Source organism: Nomascus leucogenys, chromosome 7b (genome assembly GCF_006542625.1).
Source record: "Nomascus leucogenys isolate Asia chromosome 7b, Asia_NLE_v1, whole genome shotgun sequence".
Classification (NCBI taxonomy): Eukaryota; Metazoa; Chordata; class Mammalia; order Primates; family Hylobatidae; genus Nomascus; species Nomascus leucogenys.
Window position 1 is genome coordinate 106,923,784 of NC_044387.1, and position 24,968 is coordinate 106,948,751.

At 45.6% G+C, this 24,968-nt stretch overlaps 1 long non-coding RNA gene and 1 other non-coding gene across 2 annotated transcripts in view; one reads left to right on the forward strand and one right to left on the reverse strand.

Moving 5' to 3' along the window:
• LOC105740072 overlaps positions 1-24,666 on the reverse strand; it is an 82,196-nt gene extending 57,530 nt beyond the window's left edge. Inside the window, exon 1 of the long non-coding RNA XR_001116065.2 lies at positions 24,453-24,666. This is a non-coding gene — a long non-coding RNA (uncharacterized LOC105740072). The remainder of the gene's footprint in view (positions 1-24,452) is intronic.
• Positions 24,667-24,716: 50 nt separating this feature from the next.
• On the forward strand, positions 24,717-24,823 carry LOC115836118. Its single transcript, XR_004031118.1, has one exon. It is a non-coding gene; the product is annotated as a U6 spliceosomal RNA (small nuclear RNA).
• Positions 24,824-24,968: the final 145 nt, after the last annotated feature.

Here is a 24,968-nt window from a genome sequence, read left to right on the forward strand (position 1 = left end):
CACAGCTCTCCTTCCACCATACATTGATCACAGCTCTCCTTCCACCATTCATTGATCACAGCTCTCCTTCCGCCATTCATTGATCACAGCTCTCCTTCCACCATTCATCAATTACAGCTCTCCTTCCGCCATTCATTGATCACAGCTCTCCTTCCGCCATTCATTGATGACAGCTCTCCTTCCTGCTGAGCTTGGGTGTAGTCTCAGAGTCCTTCTCAACGTAGCATTCCAGACAGCCACCACCAAATGTGGTTTGACACTCAAGTAACACACTTTTACCATTCCTGCCTGTCAATGAGAACCAGAACTGGACACCAGTTGAAGTGGCGGAGATGGATTTTAGAGAGAAACTGAACTGCTGTAACAGGGGAAAAGAGACTTCAGCACAGATCTCAGCTCAATTTGAATACAAGGATAAGTGGGAATTTATCACTGACCAGCAGGATGGGAGCGTCAGTGGATGGAAAGTCACTAAGAGGAAACATCAAGGATAGTAGGTTCTTGAGAAACTGACTTAACAGGGTCCTTGCTGAGAGCAGGCTGGCAGGATGGGATATCAAGAGTTGGGAATTCTTTTGTAGGAGAGGAAAAATATCTTTTCTCCTACCCTTCAGAGTTTGTGGCTAGGGACCCCATAATAAAAGACAGATTAACCAGAGAAAAGCATAGAAATGTATTTAATATAAGTTTCACAAGACATAGGAGCCTTCATAAGAAAACAAAGATCCAAAGAAATAGTTAAACCTTAGTGTTTGTATGCTAGATTGGATGAAGAGTGGAGAGTTCTGAAAAAATGTTTGAGGACAGAGCAGGAGCTCCATATAGTCAACTGGGGGACATTTAGCAAGTCTCATTCACTCAGATTCCTCTCAGCGTCCCTCCATCTTTTTTTGTGAGACGGAGTTTCACTCATGTTGCCCAGGCTGGAGTGCAATGGCACGATCTCAGCTCACTGCAACCTCTGCCTACTGGGTTCAAGCAATTCTCCTGCCTCAGCCTCCCAAGTAGCTGGGATTATAGGCATGCGCCACCACGCCCGACCAATTTTGTATTTTTAGTAGAGATGGGGTTTTTCCATGTTGGTCAGGCTGGTCTCGAACTCCTAACCTCAGGTGATCTGCCTGCCTCAGCCTCCCAAAGTGTTGAGATTGCAGGCGTGAGCCACTGCAACTGGCCCCCTCCATCTTTAAAGTTAAGGATGCTCCTTCCCTCTCGGTATAAAGAGGTCACCCCTTACATACGGGTTGTATAATCTGCTTCAGGGGAACGTCAGAAAATCGTTTCACCAATTCCTTCAGCTAAAATATTCAATATACCAAGGTAGTACGCCCTGAACTCTGCCACTCTCTAAACTGACATAGAAGGATTTGTGATAAAACTGAACTCAGCGAAGATGAACACAGAAGCCCACGGATGACACCTGATGGAGAAGAGGGTTCGGAAGAGCGTGGCCACGGTCCAGTTAAGGAGAAAGTCTTTGTCACGCCCAGAGTTAGAGTACACAGCCCTCCCTAGCTAAGAAACTGTAAATAACTCTAAAGCAATCCATCTGCAGCTCCAGGTAGACAACGTCACCTGCACCATCAGCCGCTTTTGACACCAGGCAACTCTAGGCACCTCGGCATGCTGAGTGTTTTGAGCAGAAGGAGGTTGAGAGGGTCACAGAAGCAAGGTCTCTCCAATCTTCTCCTGCCCTCCTTTCTCCTAATCCCCTTTCCCCTCTAAAGCAGGTCGTAGAATCTAGAATTCTCCTCCCCTGAAGCAAGCCATCAAACTCAGGAACCTGACTCTCTGAGCTCCTCGCTACTCCAGTGAAGACCCTCATGTGACAGGTATTGTGTCCTATACCTGGGGCGGGGGAAGGAATTCATAGACACAGAAAGAATCGGAACAAACAGGCCTAAATGAGTTCCCCCAAGTTTATTATCATTAGATCACACTCCCTTTTATCCAGTCATGCTTCTCTACAACTATCTATGTTTTTTCATCAGACTTAGCATAAAAATACACAGTTTTCCTTGGTTCTTTGGGCCTTCATTCCTGAAGGCCCCTGTGTGACATGTGAAGCTTTCATTAAATATATCTGTTAGGGTTTTCTCTTGTTAATCTGTCCTGTTATGGAGGTGTCAGCCACGAGCTGAATGGGTGAAAAAAAGAGATTACTTTTTCTCCTCTACAGGGCTCAAGGCTCAGAAAGGTATTTTTCAAAAAAGAACTTGAGTTCTTTTTGAGTATAGCTCTATTTCATTTTTTCTCAGAGACTATATACACAAAATTGAACAAGCATTTTATAACTTGTTCAAGAAGGCAAAAATATAGGTCACTGAAAACATAGTCTTCTTGAATTACTTTTTTTTTCCAAACTTTAATTTAATCCTTGGAATAGTCACATCAAGAAAAGCTTTTTCTATCAATTTTCTTACCAGTTGAACCCTCTTTTGAAAGTGGACTGTCAGTTACATAGCTCTGCGTTTCAACTAATAACCTATCTTGCAGCTGACATACAGGAATACGACTGCTATACAAGAAAGAAATGTTATTTTTCTTTTCTATGGAATTGGGTCCAGAAAAATGCCTGTGAGAAAGGCTTTTTGCATGTACATTTGTCCTGGCACTTTTTCCTTATTAAAAATTTAATGGCGTGGGCCACCTATTCATATTCAGATCAACTCTGGGTACTTATCCGAGTAGCTATGATAATTAAGATTTTACTTTTATGACAGTCTAGCAGAGCACAGGTTTTATATTCAATATGCTGCCACTTGACAATTCTTTAGCCAGCTTTTCCCAACTTCCCTTCTCATAAGACTCCACCCCCGATTCTGATTCAGCAAGGCTGAGATGCAGGCTGGAGTCCTGGTATTTACAAAGAACTGCAAGTGATGTTTATAATCAGAAAGGTTTGGAAAGCACCACTCAAGGCAAATATTCAGTTTGAGGGGTTTTAAAAGATTTTCAAAACAAATCTAAAGATTTTAGTTCATTTTTATTTTTATTTTTTCGAGACAGGGCCTGGCTCTGTCACCCAGGCTGGAGTGCGGTGGCATGATCATAGCTCACTGCAACCTCAAACTCCTGGGCTCAAGCCATCCTCTCTCCTCAGCCTCCCAAGTAGATGGGACTATAGGTGCATACCACTACACCCAGCTAGTTTTGTTTTCAGATTTTTTGTAGAGATGGGGTCTTGCTGTGTTGCCCAGCCTGGTCTTGAACTCTTGCTGTCAAAGGATCTTCCCGCCTCAGCCTCCCAAAGTACTGGGATTGCAGGCGTGAGCCTCTGCGCCTCACCAAAACTCAAGATTTTTCAATACAGCACACACACCACAAAGGACAGCCATGACGGTTGCCCTGGTGAAGAGGTGAAAGCACCTGCCAGCTGCCGCTGCCTCAGCCTGCCCCAACCCCATGCAGCCCTGCTCCTTCTCTCATTAGAAGCAGCAGGGGAAGGCACGGCGGGGAAAGGGGTAGGGATGCTGCGAGTATCCCCAGAAACCATTGCAGCGCCTCCTGCCCGGCAGCAGTGGAGCCGCTGCACCCCACCAAGGCAGCCGAGGGCTCTGAGGACCAGACCAGAATACACTTCCATATGCACTTCTTCCACAATTCTTTGAGTGAAGCACCACCCTCTGTACAGAATCATTATAATTATTCTTGTGTCTCTCTTTTGTCTCTCTACAGTGGCTTTGGTCACAGCAGGGATTCCAGAAACAAGGACACAAGCATCTGGCTTGAGCAAGGAGGCTGCTGGCAAGACTGAGGGTGGCAGAGCTAGGAGGATGAATGTGTGAGGAGTGGACAGGCGACAGGAAGAGAAGGAAAGAGAGAAGGAACAGACCGGAGAGAGCCCCTCAGTGGCCAGTACTGAACTCTCCCCAAACCTGTCCTCCTGGCAGAACCGTCTCTCCTAGCTCCTGGAGGCGAAGCCAACCCCAGGCCAGAGGCTACAGCAAGCAGACGTCATGGTTGCTGCCTGCACCTCCCATGGTGGCTTTCACAGCTTCCCTGCCAGCTCCAAGCCTACCCTAAACCTCTAAAAAGCATCTGAGGAGGCAGCTTACATTTGGGATTAAAACACTAGTGTTACCCCTGTCAGAAAAATTTGCATCATTCGTGTGGTGAACTAAAAATAAAATCTTAAGCCCCCCACTGATCAGACCCCCTCTTGGCCAAGGGAACTCCAGAGAAAACCTAAAACTGAGTTCCAGGCCATCACCAGAAGAGAGGTCAGGCATGTCTCCTCATACCCGCTTTCTCTTGGAGCTTAGACATGACAACTGACCAGCATTCCTGTAAAAACAGAGATCAGGAGGCTGACAAAACAGACTCTCTGTCATAACAAGAAGCCAAATTCTAGGCCAGGAACAGTGGCTCAAGCCTGTAATCACAGCACTTTGGGAGGCCGAGGCGGGTGGATCACGAGGTCAGGAGACTGAGACCATCTTGGCCAACATGGTGAAACCCCATCTCTACCAAAAATACAAAAAATTAGCCGGGCGTGGTGGTGGGCACCTGTAGTCCCAGCTACTTGGGAGGCTGAGGCAGGAGAATTGCTTGAACCCAGGAGGTGGAGGTTGCAGTGAGCCGAGATCACGCCACTGCACTCCAGCCTGGGCGACAGAACGAGACTCCATCTCAAAAAAAAAAAAAAAAAAAAGCCAGATTCTAAACAGGATGTAAAGCCGGCAGTCTTGCTGAACAGGTCGTGTTGTGGCTGACTCTGACACAGCATCCTTAGCTTTTTTTCCTTTTTTTATTCTCCACAGGGCAAGTCCTAAGCATCCTTATCTTAACTGCAACAGTCCATTCTGCTAACTCCAAATTTTTAGACAAAGTTTTGTTCCTTTCACTAACTGCACATTAAAGAATCTCGGAATCTGCCTGTGACCTGGAAGCCCCCACTTCAAGATGTCCTGCATTTCCTGGCCCGGCCAATGCACACCTTCCACGTATGGATTTGTGTTTTGCCTCCTCAAAATGTGTAAGACCACACTGTCACCCGGCCAATGCACACCTTCCACGTATGGATTTGTGTTTTGCCTCCTCAAAATGTGTAAGACCACACTGTCACCGGCCACCTCAGCAGCGCTAAGACCACACTGTAACCTGGCCACCTCAGGAGCACTTGCTCAGGACCCCTTGAGACTGTTTCCCTGGGCTGTGGTCACTCATATTGGCTCAGAATAAACTCTTTAAAATATTTTACAGAGTTTGGTTTTTCCCACTAGCAATGTCAACCTAAAAGGTAGAAGCTGAAACAAAATTAATGTAGTAGAGAGTTTATTCGGGCTAAGCTTGAGGATTGCAATCTGCGAGCATAGATTCAAGTTGCCCTGAATATACATCCCAATTGGCAGAAGTTGTAAGTGGATTTTTTTTTTTTTTTTTGACAGACTCTCGCTTTGTTGCCAAGCTGGAGTGCAGTGGCGCAATCTCAGCTCACTGCAACTTCCGCCTCCCGGGTTCAAGCAACTCTCCTGCCTCAGCCTCCCGAGTAGCTGGGATTACAGGCACGTGCCACCACACTTGGCTAATTTTTGTAATTTTAGTAGAGACGGGGTTTCACCATGTTGGCCAGGATGGTCTAGATCTCCTCACCTCATGATCCACCTGCCTTGGCCTCCCAAAGTGCAAGGATTACAGGTGTGAGCCACTGTGCCCGGCTTTTTTTTTTTTTTAACAGGGTCTGGCTCTGTCCCCCAGGCTGGAGGGCAGCCTCAAACTCCTAGGCTTAAGTGATCCTCCTGCCTCAGCCTCACGGGTAGCTAGGACCACAGACACATGCCACCGTGCTTGGCTAATTTTTTTTTTTTATGTTTTTGTAGAGACAGGGTATCACTATTTTGCCCAGGGTGGTCTCAAACTCCTGGCCTTAAGTGATCCTCCTCAGCCTCCCAAAGTGTCGGGATCATAAGCATGAGCCACTGTGCCCTGCATAGGTGGATTCTTTCTTTTTTTTTTTTTTTTTTGAAGTCTGGTTCTGCTGCCAGGCTGGAGTGCAGTGGTGCCATCTTGGCTCACTGCAACCTCCGACTTCCTGGTTCAAGTGATTCTCCTGCCTCACCCTCCCAAGTAGCTGGGATTACAGGCATGCACCACCATGCCCAGCTAATTTTTGTATTTTCAGTAGAGACGGGGTTTCACCATGTTGGCGAGGATGGTCTCGATCTCCTGACTTTGTGATCCACCCACCTCAGCTTCCCAAAGTGCTGGGATTACAGGCGTGAGCCACTGCTCCTGGCCAGGTGGATTTTTAAAGGCGTTAAAGGGGGACGGAGAGCGGGCTGACACAAAGTGGCTCCTCAGGAATTCTCACTGGTCTACAGAAATAACATTGATTATGGTGGGTCATAGCGTCCGGGCATGGCATCCTTAGGTACATGTATAGCTTCTATGGCAACAGCAAGCAGTTTCGAGAGATGAATTGCGAGATCAAAAGGGGCAGCAGGCTGCGGTTGCCATCTCATTTTAACATCTCTCTGAGTCTGACAATTCAAAGGACTTGCATTCCTCAGACAAAAGTTCCCCTCCCCTCCCCTCCCCTCCCCTCCCCTCCCTTCCCCCGTTCCCTCCCTCTCCCCTCTTTTCTTTTCTCCCTTCCCCTCCGTTCCCCTCCCCTCCCGTCTGTCTTCTCCCCTCCCCTCCCCTCCCCTCCCTTTCCCTTCCCTTCCCCTTCCCTTCCCCTTCCCTTCCCTTCCCTTCCGCTTCCTTTCCTTTCTTTTCCTTTCCCTTCCTTTTCTTTCCTTTTCTTGAGGAGACTCCAGGAAAGTGAAAGACAGAATTGTGGTAACTTTCTTGAGCAGAAAGTTCTGAGGCGAGGAAAAGCTCTTACGTGCGATGCGCGGGAGGCTGCACAGACCTGGGTGGCTGCCCACAGCTTCTGGAGCCTGGCCGCAGCGCCTCTGAAGGCAATGTCACATAGGGAACAAGCCACCAGGATGCCAGACAGGCACAAGCACGTGGACGCTTTCCACCTTCAAGATCCAGGGCCACCTTCCTGCCCCCTGGGGGTACAGCGGCCTCCAGCCCCTAGAGAAGCTCCAGCTGGGGAGACTGTCAACCAGGTGACCAGCACCGCGCTCCTGGGCAGCCCGGGACCAGCTGTAAAGTGGTGATGGCAGGAGAAACCCTACACGGACTGCCTCACACACACACACGGGGACTGCCTCACACACACACACGGGGACTGCCTCACACACACACACGGGGACTGCCTCACACACACACACGGGGACTGGCTCACACACAGGGACTGCCTCACACACACACACGGGGACTGCCTCACACACACACACGGGGACTGCCTCACACACACACACGGGGACTGCCTCACACACACACACGGGGACTGGCTCACACACAGGGACTGCCTCACACACACACGGGGACTGCCTCACACACACACGGGGACTGCCTCACACACACACACACACACACACAGGGACTGCCTCACACACACACACACACACACACAGGGACTGCCTCACACACACACACGGGGACTGCCTCACACACACACACACACACACACACACACAGGGACTGCCTCATACACACACGGGGACTGCCTCACACACACACACGGGACTGCCTCACACACACACGGGGACTGCCTCACACACACACGGGGACTGCCTCACACACACACGGGGACTGCCTCACACACACACACGGGGACTGCCTCACACACACACAGGGACTGCCTCACACACACAGGGGGACTGCCTCACACACACACACACACACAGGGACTGCCTCACACACACACAGGGACTGCCTCACACACACAGGGGGACTGCCTCACACACACACACACACACACCACAGGGACTGCCTCACACACACACGGGGACTGCCTCACACACACACGGGGACTGCCTCACACACACACACGGGGACTGCCTCACACACAGGGACTGCCTCACACACACACACAGGGACTGCCTCACACACACACACACAGGGACTGCCTCACACACACACACAGGGACTGCCTCACACACACACGGGGACTGCCTCACACACACACGGGGACTGCCTCACACACACACACGGGGACTGCCTCACACACACACAGGGGACTGCCTCACACACACACAGGGGACTGCCTCACACACACACACACACACAGGGACTGCCTCACACACACACAGGGACTGCCTCACACACACAGGGGACTGCCTCACACACACACACACCACACACACAGGGGACTGCCTCACACACACACAGGGACTGCCTCACACACACACAGGGACTGCCTCACACACACAGGGGGACTGCCTCACACACACACACACACACACAGGGGGACTGCCTCACACACACACAGGGACTGCCTCAGACACACACGGGGATTGCCTCACACACACACGGGGACTGGCTCACACACACGGGGACTGCCTCACACACACACAGGGACTGCCTCACACACACAGGGGGACTGCCTCACACACACACACACACACACACACAGGGACTGCCTCACACACACACAGGGACTGCCTCACACACACACAGGGACTGCCTCACACACACACGGGGACTGGCTCACACACACGGGGACTGCCTCACACACACACGGGGACTGGCTCACACACACACAGGGACTGCCTCCCACACACACACGGGGACTGCCTCACACACACACAGGGACTGGCTCACACACACACGGGGACTGCCTCACACACACACACGGGGACTGCCTCACACACACACAGGGACTGCCTCCCACACACACACGGGGACTGCCTCACACACACAGGGACTGGCTCACAAGTTTTAAGTGAAAGGAAGCAATCAGGAGTTCCTTCCTTTTTTAGCAATTTGAAACTCTAAGAAAAAGGCTACAGTGTGATATTAATGTCTCACCACTCCCACCCCCTTTTCAAGTGAAATAAAGAATACAAGGGAAGCCAGAAAAATGCTGAAGATTTTGGCAATGAAGGGTCTGACCACAAAGAAAGCCAGTGTGCCACTTGTGTGGGTTTTTGCAGAAAGAGTAAACAGCCTTCCTGCAAGACGCAGGCTGGAGAGGGTTCCGTTTTCAGGGCTGGCTGCCGCAGAATTGGCTTAGCCTGGATGGACTGAGCAGGGCACGGGGTCTGAGCCGAGTGGCGTGAGCCAGGCGTCCAGAGCAGACACGGGGGCGTGCACGCCATCTCCAGAGTCGCACAGGGCTATGCATAGGTGGCCACTAGGGTAGGTCACGCATAAAAGTTGCTTTGTATCTGCAGCATGAACAAGACTTAAAGAAAGATCTGTTTTATAAAGACGAAGCAGTGCAAAGTATGTCATTTAGGATGAAGAAGGAGGCAGGGAAAGCGTTCGTTTTAGAAGTGCTGTGAGGACGGTGCAGGACGCGGTGGGGCGGGGGGAGGGTGCCTTCTGCACGGATCTTCCCTCCCCTCACTACTGTGCTGCCCTGCCTGCATGCCCTCACGCCCAGGAGGGTGCGTTCCGCCTGGATCTTCCCTCCCCTCACTACTGTGCTGCCCTGCCTGCGTGCCCTCACGCCCAGGCTAGTTTCCACTCTGCCAGAGGCAATGAAGATTGGATCCGCTGATGGCAGCATCTTGGAAACAGGAAACTGACAGGCCTCTGAATATGCCATCCTAAAATATGACTGTCTGAGACCAGACTATACCACCCCAAAATATAACTGTCAGAGAACAGACTATACCACCCCAAAATATGACTGTCAGAGACCAGACTATAACACTCCAAAATATGACTGTCAGAGACCAGATTATACACCCCAAAATATGACTGTCGGAGACCAGATTATACACCCCAAAATATGACTGTCGGAGACCAGACTATAACACCCCAAAATATGACTGTCAGAGACCAGATTATACACCCCAAAATATGACTGTCAGAGACCAGATTATATACCCCAAAATATGACTGTCAGAGACCAGACTATAACTACCCCCAAAATATGACTGTCAGAGACCAGATTATACCACCCCAAAATATGACTGTCAGAGACCAGATTATACACCCCAAAATATGACTGTCAGAGACCAGACTATATCACCCCAAAATATGACTGTCAGAGACCAGATTATACACCCCAAAATATGACTGTCGGAGACCAGACTTATACTACCCCCAAAATATGACTGTCAGAGACCAGATTATACACCCCAAAATATGACTGTCAGAGACCAGATTATACACCCCAAAATATGACTGTCAGAGACCAGACTATACTACCCCAAAATATGACTGTCAGAGACCAGATTATACTACCCCAAAATATGACTGTCAGAGACCAGACTATATCACCCCAAAATATGACTGTCAGAGACCAGACTATACCACCCCAAAATATGACTGTCAGAGACCAGATTATACACCCCAAAATATGACTGTCGGAGACCAGACTATACTACCCCAAAATATGACTGTCAGAGACCAGACTATACTACCCCAAAATATGACTGTCAGAGACCAGACTATACTACCCCAAAATATGACTGTCAGAGACCAGATTATACTACCCCAAAATATGACTGTCAGAGACCAGACTATACTACCCCAAAATATGACTGTCAGAGACCAGACTATACCACCCCAAAATATGACTGTCAGAGACCAGATTATACACCCCAAAATATGACTGTCGGAGACCAGACTATACTACCCCAAAATATGACTGTCAGAGACCAGATTATACACCCCAAAATATGACTGTCAGAGACCAGATTATACACCCCAAAATATGACTGTCAGAGACCAGATTATATCACCCCAAAATATGACTGTCAGAGACCAGACTATATCACCCCAAAATATGACTGTTGGAGACCAGACTATACTACCCCAAAATATGACTGTCAGAGACCAGATTATACACCCCAAAATATGACTGTCAGAGACCAGATTATACACCCCAAAATATGACTGTCAGAGACCAGACTATATCACCCCAAAATATGACTGTCGGAGACAAGACTATACTACCCCAAAATATGACTGTCAGAGACCAGACTATACTACCCCAAAATATGACTGTCAGAGACCAGATTATACACCCCAAATATGACTGTCGGAGACCAGACTATACCACCCCAAAATATGACTGTCAGAGACTAACCAGACCATGACTCCCACACACGCCTCTTCGTCTTAAGGATCATTTGGAGCTGGTTATTTTGAGAAACTGCAGACGCAGGAGAACCTTTAGAAACAGAAACTTACCATTTTGTAAAGGAAATGTCCGTCCATAAAGGAGCTGTCCATTTGTAAGTGTGCCTTCCTCTCTGCACCAGAGAGAGAAGAACAACTACATCTCTGGACTCCTAAGCCATGGAGAAGGTTTCTAAGCCTGAAGTTTAAACTACCTGTTTGAGATCAACTCCAGAGACATACTCAGTTCTCTGGGTGCCTCCCAAGTACACACGAGCTACACATACTAATAAACTTCTGTTTGTTTTTCTCTTCTGACTCGGTCTTTGTTACAGGGAGTCTCGGCTAAGAAGGTTGGAGGGTAGACGGAAAACTCGTGTTCTGCCCCTACCGGAGCGAGTGTGTGTTCCTCTGCACTGATGGATGTGCCTGTCTCCAGAAAGGGCAGCCCGTAGGTACTGAGAGCAGAAGTGGAGCTTCTAAGAGAGCAGTGGCAGCCTCATGCCTCCTCCCTGGCCCACCCTCACCCCGTCCCCTGCACCTGAAGCCACTGGAAGACGGAGGAACCGTCCCTTAAGAATCTCCTGGAGGACTCATCGACCCCATGGGGACATGGTACAAGGCTGGAGAGCAGCTCTGTGTTGAAGAGGAGGAGAGAAAATCCCATTTCCTCCCAGTCTAAAGAATGAGCATTCCCAGTGGAAGCAGAAAGCAGATCCTTGGCCACACACAATCCTCTCAGAAGAGTCAACAGGACTGTGCTTAGAAGTGGCTTCTACATCAGCCCAAAGCTGACTTTCAGCAAAAGGTAGGTTTTTGCAATTTAAAGCAGTGACAATTGAGTTAGACAAGGTCAGCCTTAAGTGATTTAAAAAATGCTTTTATATAAGATCTCATTTAATCTTCATTGTGGTTCTTGTGAAAGGAATCAGAATTTAAGGCACCAGCGCCATGTTGGAGAGCTATTACGTGATGGAGCTAGGATTCTGACCTAGTTGGCTTAACAAGGAGGGGCTTAATAAAGACAAGTGATCTCTGAGCCCAAATACAAGCAAAGCCAGCTCATAAAAGATCTGCTTTCAGATTTTAATCCTTGATGAAGGGAAATGTTTAAAAATTTCCTAAAAGCAAAATTGACAAGATAAATCCAAAGAAAATCCTGTCTTATCCAGTGTGGCCTCGAGGTCCAACCACATCCCCTGAACCTGGTGCATTCGCTTTTGGGTACATTCAGTAAAGGAGCCACAGTCTCAGAATATATGGGGTGGTATTTTTGCTGGGAGCAGGGGTGGAGAAGTTGCCTCGAAATATATACAGATTAAAAATGTATATATTTCAAATATATTTAACAAAATTTATAGCTAAGCAAATATTCCCTACAATCTACTAAAAAAAATGTAGAAATTATCCACAAAGAATTTAGGACTTCATCTATTTTTAGAGGAGGAAGCTGTTAGCATGCTGTGTTCAGAATAAATACATTCAATTAATAAATTAATCATGTAATCTTTGATTAAGATTATCACCAATGAAATATAACTACACAAATAGTAATGATTCAACTATAGCTTTGCTTATTGCAATGGAAAGGGTGATCTGGATATCTAGATACCCTCCTGAAAACCTTGTGAAACCTGTGACTATCCTCTTCATCCCTCTCCCCACCCCCGACTGGGGAAGTCAGTTCTTTACCAAACACAGGGTGCAGCTGGTCCATGGCAGAGGCAGCGGGAACCCAGCACTATCTGCCTAAAGATGGTGACCTGCTTATGGGTGGCCGTGGTCCGCAAGTCACCAGTAGCTTCGGCACACGGGTCTTATCTTCTGGAATGACCAGGCCTCCCTGCGTAGGCCCGAGTCTTCCTACACAGGCCCAGGGCCCTAAGGCTGCACAGGTGCCCGAGGTCCAGTCTGCAGATATGTTGGGATCAAGGCATTGCATGTGCTTCTGCTAAGGCAGTGCTTCCCATACCGCTGGCAGGCATCAAGATCACTTAGAGAGCTTGTAATTCCTCAGGAAATGGCCTTCAGGCCTCTCACAAAAAGTATCAAAGAACTGAAACTAGATCACCACACCAGATGCCCGACCCCTCATTCACCATGATCGCTTCCTTGCCCCTCCCAAGTTCCTGTGTTCTTTTTGTTTTGTTTTGTTTTTTGACGGAGTCTTGCTCTGTTGCCAGGCTGGAGTGCAGTGGCGCGATCTCAGCTCACTGCGACCTCCGCCTCCCGGGTTCAAGTGATTCTTCTGTCTCAGCCTCATGAGTAGCTGGGACGGACTACAGGTGCACGCCACCACACCCAGCTAACTTTTGTATTTTTAGTAGAGACGGGATTTCTTATCCAGACTGGTCTCAAACTCCTGACCTCGTGATCCGCCCACCTCTGCCTCCCAAAATGCTGAGATTACATGTGTAAGCCACCGCAACCAGCCTGAGCCTCCGCGCCTGGCCCTGTTTTCTTATACATGTTATATTTCTTGCCTGCTATATAAACTCCTGGTTTTGATCAGTGAGGGAGATGGATTTGAGACTCAGCTGGCATCTCCTCAGCTGCAGCCCCCTATAAAGAAGGCTTTAATAGCCTTCTTCCTTGGCAGTACTCATCATCTCAGTGATTGGCTTTCTGTGCGGTGAGCAGCAGGACTGAGACCAAACCCCTGGTGTTTCAGTAACAATTTTCCTACTTTTTTTTTTTTTTTTTTTTTTTTTTGTAGAGACAATGTCTTGCCATGTTGCCCAGGCTGGTTTCAAACTCCTGGGATCAGGTGATCCTCCCACCTCAGCCTCCCAAAGTGCTGGGATTACAGGTATGAGCCACCACGCCTGGCCCCCTAGTGAAATCTAAAACTGCAACACTCTTTTTTCTCACAGTTTTCTCGTGCCATTAATTCTCTCTTCTACTTCTCTAAAAACTTTAATCTACTCCACTGTTCCTAACATTTTAGTTTTTGTCTGACTACACTGTCTTGCCTACCCCATATTTGAACCACTTTTTCGCTACTGCCCCCAGCCCCTATTGCCCTAACAGACCCCCGTCTTCTCAGACCCCCGCAGTGGAGATGAAGCCTGGAGTTACTGCCTGTGCTGCGCAAAGCAGGCCAGGAACCCACAGTTGTCCTTAAAACCCCCGCGTTTGTGACGTTCACCTTGGCCAGGCCTTCGCCCCTAACTTCATTTATCTGTTCTTGCTCAGCTTATATCTTCTCTTATCCACTGCAATATTCATGGCTGAGACCCCATAACAAAAGACCGATTAGCAAAAGAAAATCATGCAAATTCACCTAACCAAAGTTTTACATGACCCAGGAGCCTTCAGAAATGAAGGCCCAAAGAAACAGGGAACACTGTATTTCTATGCTCAGGAAGGATGAAGAGTGGACAGTCCTGTAGGATGGTTGGACAAAGGGAAGATGAGCTAATGAGAATAACCTGGGGAGAACTTAGCAAGGCCGATTTGTTCAGATTCTGCTTGGCGTTGCTGGGTCTTCGTTCCTTTTCTCTAGGTATAGGGAGGAGGAACCTCTGGAATGAGGGTCTAATGACCTATTTTAGAGGGAGGCCAAATCATTATTTTAGGACCTGCTTTGGAGGAGAACAGTGGGAGAAGGTCAGAGAGACCTTCCTGCTTCTGCCCCAGGCTCTCCTTCCCCTCTTTTGTCTCCATGGTCCCCGCCCTTGTTTACCCTCCTGTGCTCTTACCATCCTCCAGGATCATACTCAACCCATTAACCCTTTTTCTCCTCTCTTCTGGATTGTTTGCCCTAGGCCTCCCCATAAACCTTTCTTAATAAATCCTTCTTTCTCCATCCTGTGTCTATGTTTACTTCCAACCATTTTCTCCTTAAATATTTAATTCACCATCTTTACCTACATGCTTATTTTATGCATTATTATAAAATTATATTTTCAGCCCCCATAGTTTCCTGAAGCTCTTTTGCAACTGTTGTAAATAATCTTCTAGCAGCTAAACCCATTTTTCGTTCCCTCATTATGGAGGGTTTATAGTTAGGAAGCAGCCACCACTTCCACCACCGAGCTGGCATTGGCGATACGACAACGAACAAGATACAAATGGCCTTTACCCTTATGGAGCACACAGTCTGTGGTAAAGAAAGCAAGAAGATAATCAATTACAGATCAACCTGGGTAACACAGGGAGAGCTCAACGCTGCAAAATAAAAAAAAAATTAGCCAGGCGTGGTGGCGCATGTCTGTGGTCCAGCTATTTGGGAGGCTTAAACAGGAGGATCATTTGAGCTGGGGAGTTTGAGGTTGCAGTGAGCCATGATCATGCTACTGCACTCCAGCCTGGGCGAGACAGTGAGACCTTGTCTATAAAATAATAATAATAATAATAACCAATTAAATTACAGCATAACAAACGCCAGGATGGAGAAATAATGGGAAACCATGGGTGCAGAGGAGGGAGGTCTTTAAGGCAGATCAACTCTCTTTGGCATTTAGTTCTTAATACTGTTCTCCCATGTGGCTTGTAGGACCCACACTCCCCTGAGACTTCTCCTATCACTCCTACTTAGTTTTAGTTTTTTTCACTCCTCCATTTCCCCAACTATCTTTGAAATATTTGTGTTCCACAGGACTTTGTCATTTACACCCTCTTCCCTTCTCTTTCTAGAGGCTTCCTTGAGCGTGTTCACTGCTTGAAAACCTGATGAAACTGACATCCGTCTCCAGCCTGGAGACGTTCTCTTGCACACTCAGCTATATGACGGGCTTCTCAAACTCAAAAGGCTCGGGAACTGAGCTCATTATGTTTCCTCCCAGTCCTTCTCCTATTATCTGTCCTACTCTAGTTAATGAAATTTTCACCTCCCTATTTGGAGCAAGTCAGAAAACTGAGAACCTATATTTCTCCATTTTACTTATTCTCCGCCTTCACTGGAGGCTGTGCCACTTACGAGCACACACTCTAAAGCCAGATGGTGTGGACTGAATCACAGTTCTACTGTTTGCTAGAAGAGTGCCTTAGGTAAATTACTGCATAGCTCTGTGACTCCATTTCCTCATCTGGGAAGTGCATTATTAAGAATCTGGCTGGCCTTTGTCCCCAGGTTTTGGAAAGTAACCTCTAAAGCCCTGCCATTTCCCATGCTCTAGGAGTATCTTCGTTATTCATGGGGGGCTCCTTGGACCACACTTGATAGTTTATGTGAACACGATGACTTGGAATGGAGGCTGGTCAAGACAGAAAGACCAACCATGTGATTAAGGGGTCAAGGGCTTTGAACCATATTTTCGTGGCCTGACCTCTGAGAAGGAGAGGGGCCAAAGACTGAGACACATGGGCAATGATTCGATGAATCATGCCTATGTAATGAAACCCCAATAAAACTCACAAGAACTCAGGGGAGCTTCCCTGGTTGGCAATTTCCTCTGTGCATTGCCATACACTGAAGTGCCGGAAGGGTAGCATGTCCTGAGGACAAGGGCAGCTTCACAGCTAGAACCCTCACAGATCCCCTTCTATGCATCTCTCCCTTTCACTGCTTTTGAATCACATCCTTTTACTGCAATAAAACTGCCATCATAAGTACAGTGCCTTCCTGAGTTCTGTGAGCTGTTCTAGAAAATTGTTGAACCTCAGGGAGTCTGTAGGGACCCCTGAATTGGTAGCCAGCTGGTTAGGAGTTAGGGTGGCTCCGGAGGCCTCCAAACTTGCAGCTGGTGTCTGCCGTGAAGGCAGTCTTATAAAGAACTGTGCCCTTAACCTGCGGTTTGGCCTAACTCCAGACAGGGAATTGATGACAATAACGCCTAATCCATATGGTTACTGTGAGAATTAAATGAGCCAATACAGATAAAGCCTTTGAATAGTAACTGTCATAAGTACAAAATGAATATCACCTATTTTTATTTTTATTTATTTATTTTTATAGACAGAGTCTTGCTCTGTTGCCCAGGCTGGAATGCAGTGGCACAATTGATCACTGCTCAGTGCAGCCTCAACCTCCTGGGCTCAAGTGATCCTCCCACTTCAGCCTCCCAAGTAGCTAGGACTACAGGTGCACACCATCATGCCCAACTAACCTGTTTAATTTTGTAGAGACGAGGTCTCACTCTGTTGCAGGCTGGCCTCAAGCTCCTGATGTCAAACAATCCTCTTCAGCTTCCCAAAGTGCTGGGGCTGATGTTACCCCCCTTTAGAATTGTTGCCTTGCATTAGTGTGGACAGAGCCACACCCATGAGGGGTCTGCATTCCCAGGGTCTTCCCAATGGGCCTCCACTGGGTGCCCATAGAGAAGAATGGTACACAGCAGAAAAGCAGAGAGAGAGAGAGCTTCATGTGGCAGCACACAGACGTAGATCCCCACCTCCTTTCTGGAACTTTCTTTCATACAACACAAAAGCATGAGGCCACTGTGGGTGGGCAGGCAATCCTTTTGTCCCCCAAGGCTTGTGAAAAGATCTTCTGTTGTTTGTTTGTTTGTGGTAGGGTGGTTAAAAGCAAAAGCCATCTGCCCCTGGATCATGCACCAATATAAAACAGAGGTCTGCTACCAGTGAGCCAAGAGCAGGAAGCTTTCTCCAAAGAACCCCCACAGATCCACAGATACAAGCAGAGTTTGACTATGAGACAAAGGCAGAAATACTGAGAAAACCCCATACGTGAGGTCCAGGCTAACAGGGATAGCCTAAGAATGAGGCTGGACCAGGGAAATTAAAAAATGCCTCTTCCACACCTCAAGTCTTTCACGGGAAAATAAGCAGCAACAGTTGTTTACTCTTGGGAGGGAGGAATCGAATGAAAAGAGAGACATCTTTTGTAGTACGGGCATTCAGGATCTGCCAAAAGATGAAGGTGAAACAGTAACATTGAGAAAAACTCTCCAGCACGCCAGGGCCTTCACTAATACAAGGTATCAGAGCCCACAACTGGAAGAACTTAAAGTTTGAACTAACTGTAATTATAGCAGCAACAAAACCCAAACCCAACTCAAACCAAACTTCCACACAAGTGGCCTGGCAGAAGAAGTATGCCTGTTTCTGTACATAAAACATTTTAAAAGTCCCTTTATTACTATTGTTCTTCTACACACAATGTCTGATGGTCAATTTAAAAAAATACATATATGTATGATGTGTAAAGAAAGAAAACATCCAAGTTACCATCAAGGGATAAAGCAATCAACAGAATAAGGCCCAGAGATGAACAAGATGCTAAAACAATCAAACAGGAATTTTAAAATAACCATGATTAGCACAGGACAAAAAGATCAACTCTCATCACTTCTATGTAAAATGTATTTAAAATCTTAAACAGTAAAATAAGGCAATAGACAGAAAAAAAAGGCACACAGACTTAAAAAAACAAAACTACATTCATTACCTGACTGCATAAAAATTCCAAATAATCTTTTTTAAATGCTATTGGAGTAAGTGAATCTAACAAGGTTGTAGAACTTAAGGCCAATATATAAAAATCAAATGTCTTTTTATATACTAGCAATGAACAATTGGAAATTCAAATTTTAGGAAACATCATTTACCCTAGTATCAAAAGCATGAAATATTTGGAGATAAATCTAACAAAAATGTGTAAAAAATATTGTGAAAATTACAGAATATTGATGATGGAAATTAAAGCACACATAAAAAATAAAGCAAACTACTATGTCATGAATAGGAAGACTCAATATGGCTAAACTTTTAGTTCTTCCCAAAGTGAGCTATAGGTTCAATGGAAATCCAAGTAAGGCTTTTTTTTGGTAGAAAATAGCAAAGATGATTCCAAAATTTACACGGACTTAACCTTGCACTATATCCAAAATTTAGCTCAAAATAGACACCAGGCATAATATCACGCCTAAAATTATAAAATCTTCTAGAATGAAAAAAGAAAAATCTTTGTAAACTTGTGCTAAACAAAATGAGGTGTAAAATGATATAATAATTTGGGGGAGCAAAATAAGCAGTTTATTATTAAGTTAAAAATACTCTTATCATACAAGCCAGAGAGATACTCCTTTTCTAAGTATTTCCCCCCAAAAAATGAAAACATATCCATAAAACTAAACTGCAAATGAACAACACAAGGTTTACCTGCACGGTGTCATGGCACTATGGGGCTGGCAAGGTAGTAGCATAGCCACAGTGCCAAGGCAAACTTCTCAAACCTCTCCGTGCTTCAGTCCCTAGAGGGAACTCAGCTACAGGCGACGCCCGATCAGGTTGAGGTTTGGAATGGACCCTGGATACTGGCATTTTTAAAACTCTTCCCAGGTGGCTGGGCATGATGGCTCACGCTTGTAATCCCAGCACTTTGGGAGGATGAAGTGGGAAGATGACTGGAGGCCAGGAGTTTGGGACCAGCCTGAGCAACATAGCAAGATCTCGTCTCAATCAATAAATAAATATTCTTCCAAGGCGATTTTGCTGTGCTGCTGGGTTTAAAGCACTAGCAGGACAAGACAGTCCTTGTTTATAGTATATATGTGAACACATTGCAGGAGGGAATATCATCTACAAATTAGCACTTAAAAACATTCAGGAAGAAACATACAAAGGGGCAAAGAATTACATATTCAACATGTTTTGTGCTCTAGAAGAAATTAAATAGAACATGGAATCAAACAAAAATTAAAGATAAAATAGGTCAAAAGAGAAATTGGAGAGTAAAGAAAGCAAAGGAAGGACAAAACACCATCAGAAACATCCAGGAACAGAACCATCAGCTGCCAGCAAGTCAGTGTCAGTGAGGGAAGACCTGAAATACTAGCAAAGAGGAAGAAGACAAAGATTAAAGACATTGAAAGGAAAAGATATGGAGGACAGACAAGACAGAAAATAAAGCAAAACATAACATTTCTTTCAAATTTGAAACACATGACAGAAAAGTGTTAATTTAGAGAGGTAAAATTCAACAGAAAATTAAAAGGCATGAAAATGGCTAATTAATATGTGGAAGGATTCTGTGTAAATTTAGAAAAATGAAAACAATGTATTCAGTTGGTGCAAAAGTAATTGTGGTTTTTGCCATTAATACCTCTTTGCAGATCGCATCATCAACAGTTGAAAAGATTGATGTGTGGGCAAAGGTGTAAAACTAGAAACTTGAATATAATGTTGAATAAAACTATCATTTTCAATTCAAATACCATTTTACTTCAACACATTTATCTTACACATACACTCGCAACTAGGAAAGGAATATGTACAAGCAAAGTCACTGTGTCATTTTTAGTCATTGTAAAAACCAGAAAAAATCTAAATTTTTGTTTGTAGACGATTGGTTTAAAATCATGGAATATCCATATAATGAAAAAGGTAGGTGTTCACTGGAAAATACAGTAGCTGTCTATGTTGATAGGGAAAGATCTTCAAGATTGCTCAAGTGACACAACGGATATTTAACATTACCTATGAATGCATACCCTCCTGTTAGGGAAACAGGAGCCTGAGAGAGTCAGGGTGACACCACTTTAAAATCAACTCCATCTTAAACCTAATGAGGCACATTCCTTGCCAGTTACCACCTGTATTAGCCTCTTCTCATGCTGTTAATAAAGACATACCCTAGACTGGATAATTCATAAAAGAAAGAGGTTTAATTGACTCCCAGTTCCACAGGGGTGGGGAGGCCTCAGAAAACATAGAATCATGGCAGAAGGGGAAGCAAACACGTCCTTCTGCACATGGTGGCAGCAAGGAGAAGTGTGAAGTGGGAGAAAACCCCTCATAAAGCCATCAGATCTCGTGAGAACTCACTCATTATCACGAGAACAGCATGGAGGTTACCGCCCCCACAATTCGATTACCTCCCACTGGGTCCCTACCATGACACGTGGTGATTATGGGAACTACAGTTCAAGATGAGATTTGGGTGGGGATACATAGGTGGGACACAGCCAAACCATGTCACCACCCGTGGTCATAGGATGTTAATAGCTGAGAAAAACGCCTAATGCCTGCAAGGACAAACTCTTATGACAGCAAAATGTCCCAATATCCCAATAGTACATAACAATATATGCTTTTAAAGATAATTATAGTCATGCTGTGGTGTGCTTGTGCACTAAAATACCAAGGACAGCTTTCTTTAAACCAACGAGGAATAAAGTTTGTCACACTGTCAGCCCGCTGGCGTGGAGACATAATGTAGCTTAGCTTGGACATAGATAAGACCCCTATATAAGAAAAACTTAAGACCAAGATGAGGGGTTCCTCCTCTTGCTTTCTGAGGATGCCCTACTTTGTATCTGGGTAGGTTTCGGTAAACTCTGTCTCCTCACTGCACTCTGCGACTCACCTTGAATTCTTTCCTGCACAAGATCCAAGAACCCTTACTTGGGGTCTGGATTGGAACACCTTTTCCTGGCAACACTCCTATTACACTTGAAATTTCAATCATATGCCTGTATTTCTTCTTTTTCAAATGTTAAAAATTTATATGTTTTCCATGAAAAAAGAGTTGGATTTTTTTTAAGTTTTAGCTTTTCATGGAGAAAAATTATGAACTAGAAAATTAGACTATCAGAGAGACTCATAGTTTCACCTCGCTAAGATTTCATTCTCAAACACGGGCCATTACTTTTACTGGAATTAACAAATTATATAATTATATTGGAACTAGTGTGGAATAATTTTATTTTTGTTCACATAAAGAAACATGAATAAAATACACAAATAACTATAATTTAAATCTGAAACAAGCACTAAAATTATGTGCACAGCATTCATTTTGCTATTCTGCTGCAAACAATATTTTCTTTTCATAGAACCTGCAATGAAGGTCTCAAAGGAGTCTTGCGTGGAAGGGCATTGAAGGGGACATGAAATTTTAACTAATACCACGAGCTCACATGCTTCAAACCCAAACTTGCTTATAACCAACCAATGTCACTTCTTAGAGAACAATATTACAGGTTTTTAGTATTGTGCTATTGTTTTTCCTTAAATTATGTTTTGTTATCTGAAATCCCAATTAATGGTTTTAGTTTTTTTTTAATTTTTGTGAGACAGGGTCTCGAACTGCTGGGCTCAAGCGATCCTCCCACCTCAACCTCCCAAAGTGCTGGGATTATGGGTGTGAGCCGCCACACCTGGCTAATGTTTGCTCTGGACATCATACGACTTGTTAGCATAATCATAAGGAGACCCTAAAAATACATATTTTAGCTGCTCCCAGAGTCTCCCTGTGTTTCTACAGGACAGTGGGAAACTGACGTAAATAATTAAGAAGCAAATTAATTATTTGTCAATTATGTACCCATCCTGTCTTCTAGCATGGAGACTTAAATGCAAAGCAGAGGCAGCCAGTTGCCAATCACTTTTACAAGCTTCATTCTTAAGTTGAATTAGGAAAGACTAAGATGTAACCAGATGTATGTATTATCAAGTGATGAAAGTTATCTACTTTTTAAAACACTTTTTGATTTAGTCCTCCTAATTTTCCTATGATTGCAACTCCCAAAAAGAATCATAACGTAAAACCTACACCTAAGAAAATTCTGTTCTGATGCAGGGGAAATTCATCTACTTGCAAAAGCACACTGCAGGATTGCAATTCAGATGTCAAGTTAACCCAATGAGTGATTTGAACACACACACACACACACACACACACACACACACACACACACTTGCTTTGTAAATTAAAAATCTGGAGCAAGCCACATAACATGGTCCCTTTCAGAACGGAGTGTCTTTGTTCTGCATAGCTCCTGTCCTGATGGTGTGGGCACCTCTAAGTGGTCTCTCCATTGTGCTGGACCTGGTTGCTGTAACTAACAATGGGTGGCTCTCCTGGTCTGAAATCTAATGAGCATGTTAGTCACCTGCAAGCCTGCTCTTATTTAAAAGAGCTGGTTCACCTCCTTTTTTACATCGTCAAATTAGATCCCCTTAGAGAAATGCCAGAATGTTCAGTTGGCACACTAACGCTGAATTAAAACTAGCTACAATTTCTAACTTGCAGACGGTGGTGAGGACCAAAGGTAATAACAATGAATTTGTCATTCAGCCACAAGGGATTGATGCAGCCAATTAAGGCTACACTCTGCCCATGAGATTCTGCTCAGGTTTTCGACTCCATCGACTAGGGGAGATCATTGGAAGGCATGATTTCTTCCATTTACATCACACAGAACTCCTGCAAAGGGGTTTTCACTCCACAAACACTTGCGATGGCTCTTATTATGTTCCAGACACTGCTTGAAGGCCTCTACAACTATTAACTCATCTAATCCTCCCAACAACACTTAATGGTGAGTACTATTACTCCGATCACTTACACATGAGGAAACCTGGATGCTAAGTAACTTGTCCAAGGTCCCACAGCTAGTGAATGGCACCGCTGGGATGTGAACACAAGCACTGTGACTTCAGAATCCAGGTTCGCCCTGACTTTGCTACACCACTCCTGTGCTCGAGATAAAGCTGGGTTTCCAGTCTCCGCATTATTGACATTTAGGGCCAAGTAATTATTTGTTGTTGGAGGCTATTCTATACGTTGTAGTGTCCGTGGCCTCTACCCACTAGGTCCCTGGAGTAACCCTCTCTCCCCCTAGCTGTGAAAACCAAAAATGTCTTCAGATACTGCCAAATATCTCTTTGGGGACAAAATCATCTCACTGAGATATCATTCTCTATGTCTGTCATAGAAACAGAATGACTAAAAAGAAGAAATAATAGAAAAACGTGGGATTACTAAAAACAATCGTAGTATGTCCGTCTCTGTACATTTTGAGATAGAATTATTAGGAAATACCTCAAAACAGTCCTTTTTTTTTTTTTTTGAGACGGAATCTCTCTCTGCTGTCCAGACTGGAGTGCAATGGCACCATCTCGGCTCACTGCAACCTCCGCCTCCTGGGTTCAAGCGATTCTCTTGCCTCAGCCTCCCAAGTCGCTGGTATTACAGGCACCCACCACCACGCCCGGCTAATTTTTTGTATTTTTTAGTAGAGATGGGGTTTCGCCAAGTTGGCCAGGCTGGTCTTGAACTCCTGACCTCAGGTGATCCACCTGCCTTGGCCTCCCAAAGTGCTGGGATTACAAGCGTGAGCCACCTTGCCCGGCCTCAAAATAGTCCTTCTTTTGGCTTTTATGTTATCTCTCCTTCCTAGCTTTTTTCTTTTTTTTTTTTTTTTTTTTTTTTTTGGCTTAGGCAGCTAGGAAGCACAGAGCTCTATTTTCACCTGAAGCCACAAGTATTTGAGGAACTATGTGCTCAATATTGTTAGATGCCGCATATGCACAGAAATATAGGAAGTTACACGGATTTCAGCCTAGTTGAAGAAAAGCATCGACAGGGAAATTAAAAGCAGTCAAGCAGCCAGAACAAATGTAAATGTTACCTTATGCAGCCTGTGGGAATGAAGCACAACAGGACATGTGGGTGCGGTGGTGAGCAGGGCCGGCTCTACTGAGAAGGTCGGTGAGCAGAGTCCGGAGCGGAAAAGGCAAAGGCGAAGTGACGTCCAGCAAGCTCGCCATGTTGAGAAGGTAACACAGCGAAGCCCCGCCCAGCTGGGCCGAAGGCGCAAACCGGAAGGAACGTGACCCACAATTGGAAGCGGGCAACAACGAGCGTTGAAGGCTCGTGAACAAGACCAGGAAGCGTGCTCGCTTCGGCAGCGCATGTACTAAAATTAGAACGGTACAGGGAAGATTAGCAGGGCCCCCGTGCAAGGATGGCACGCAAATTCCTGAAGGGTTCCAAATAAATAAATAAATGAGTAAGAACAGGAAGTGGTACTGGGCGTTTCAGGAATAATAACGAGCAGCGGGGAACGAGGGCCCTGCGGGGCTCATGGCGAGTTACGGAAGTTGTTACTAATCTGCCTTGTGAGGAAGACAGAGATCGAGGTGTT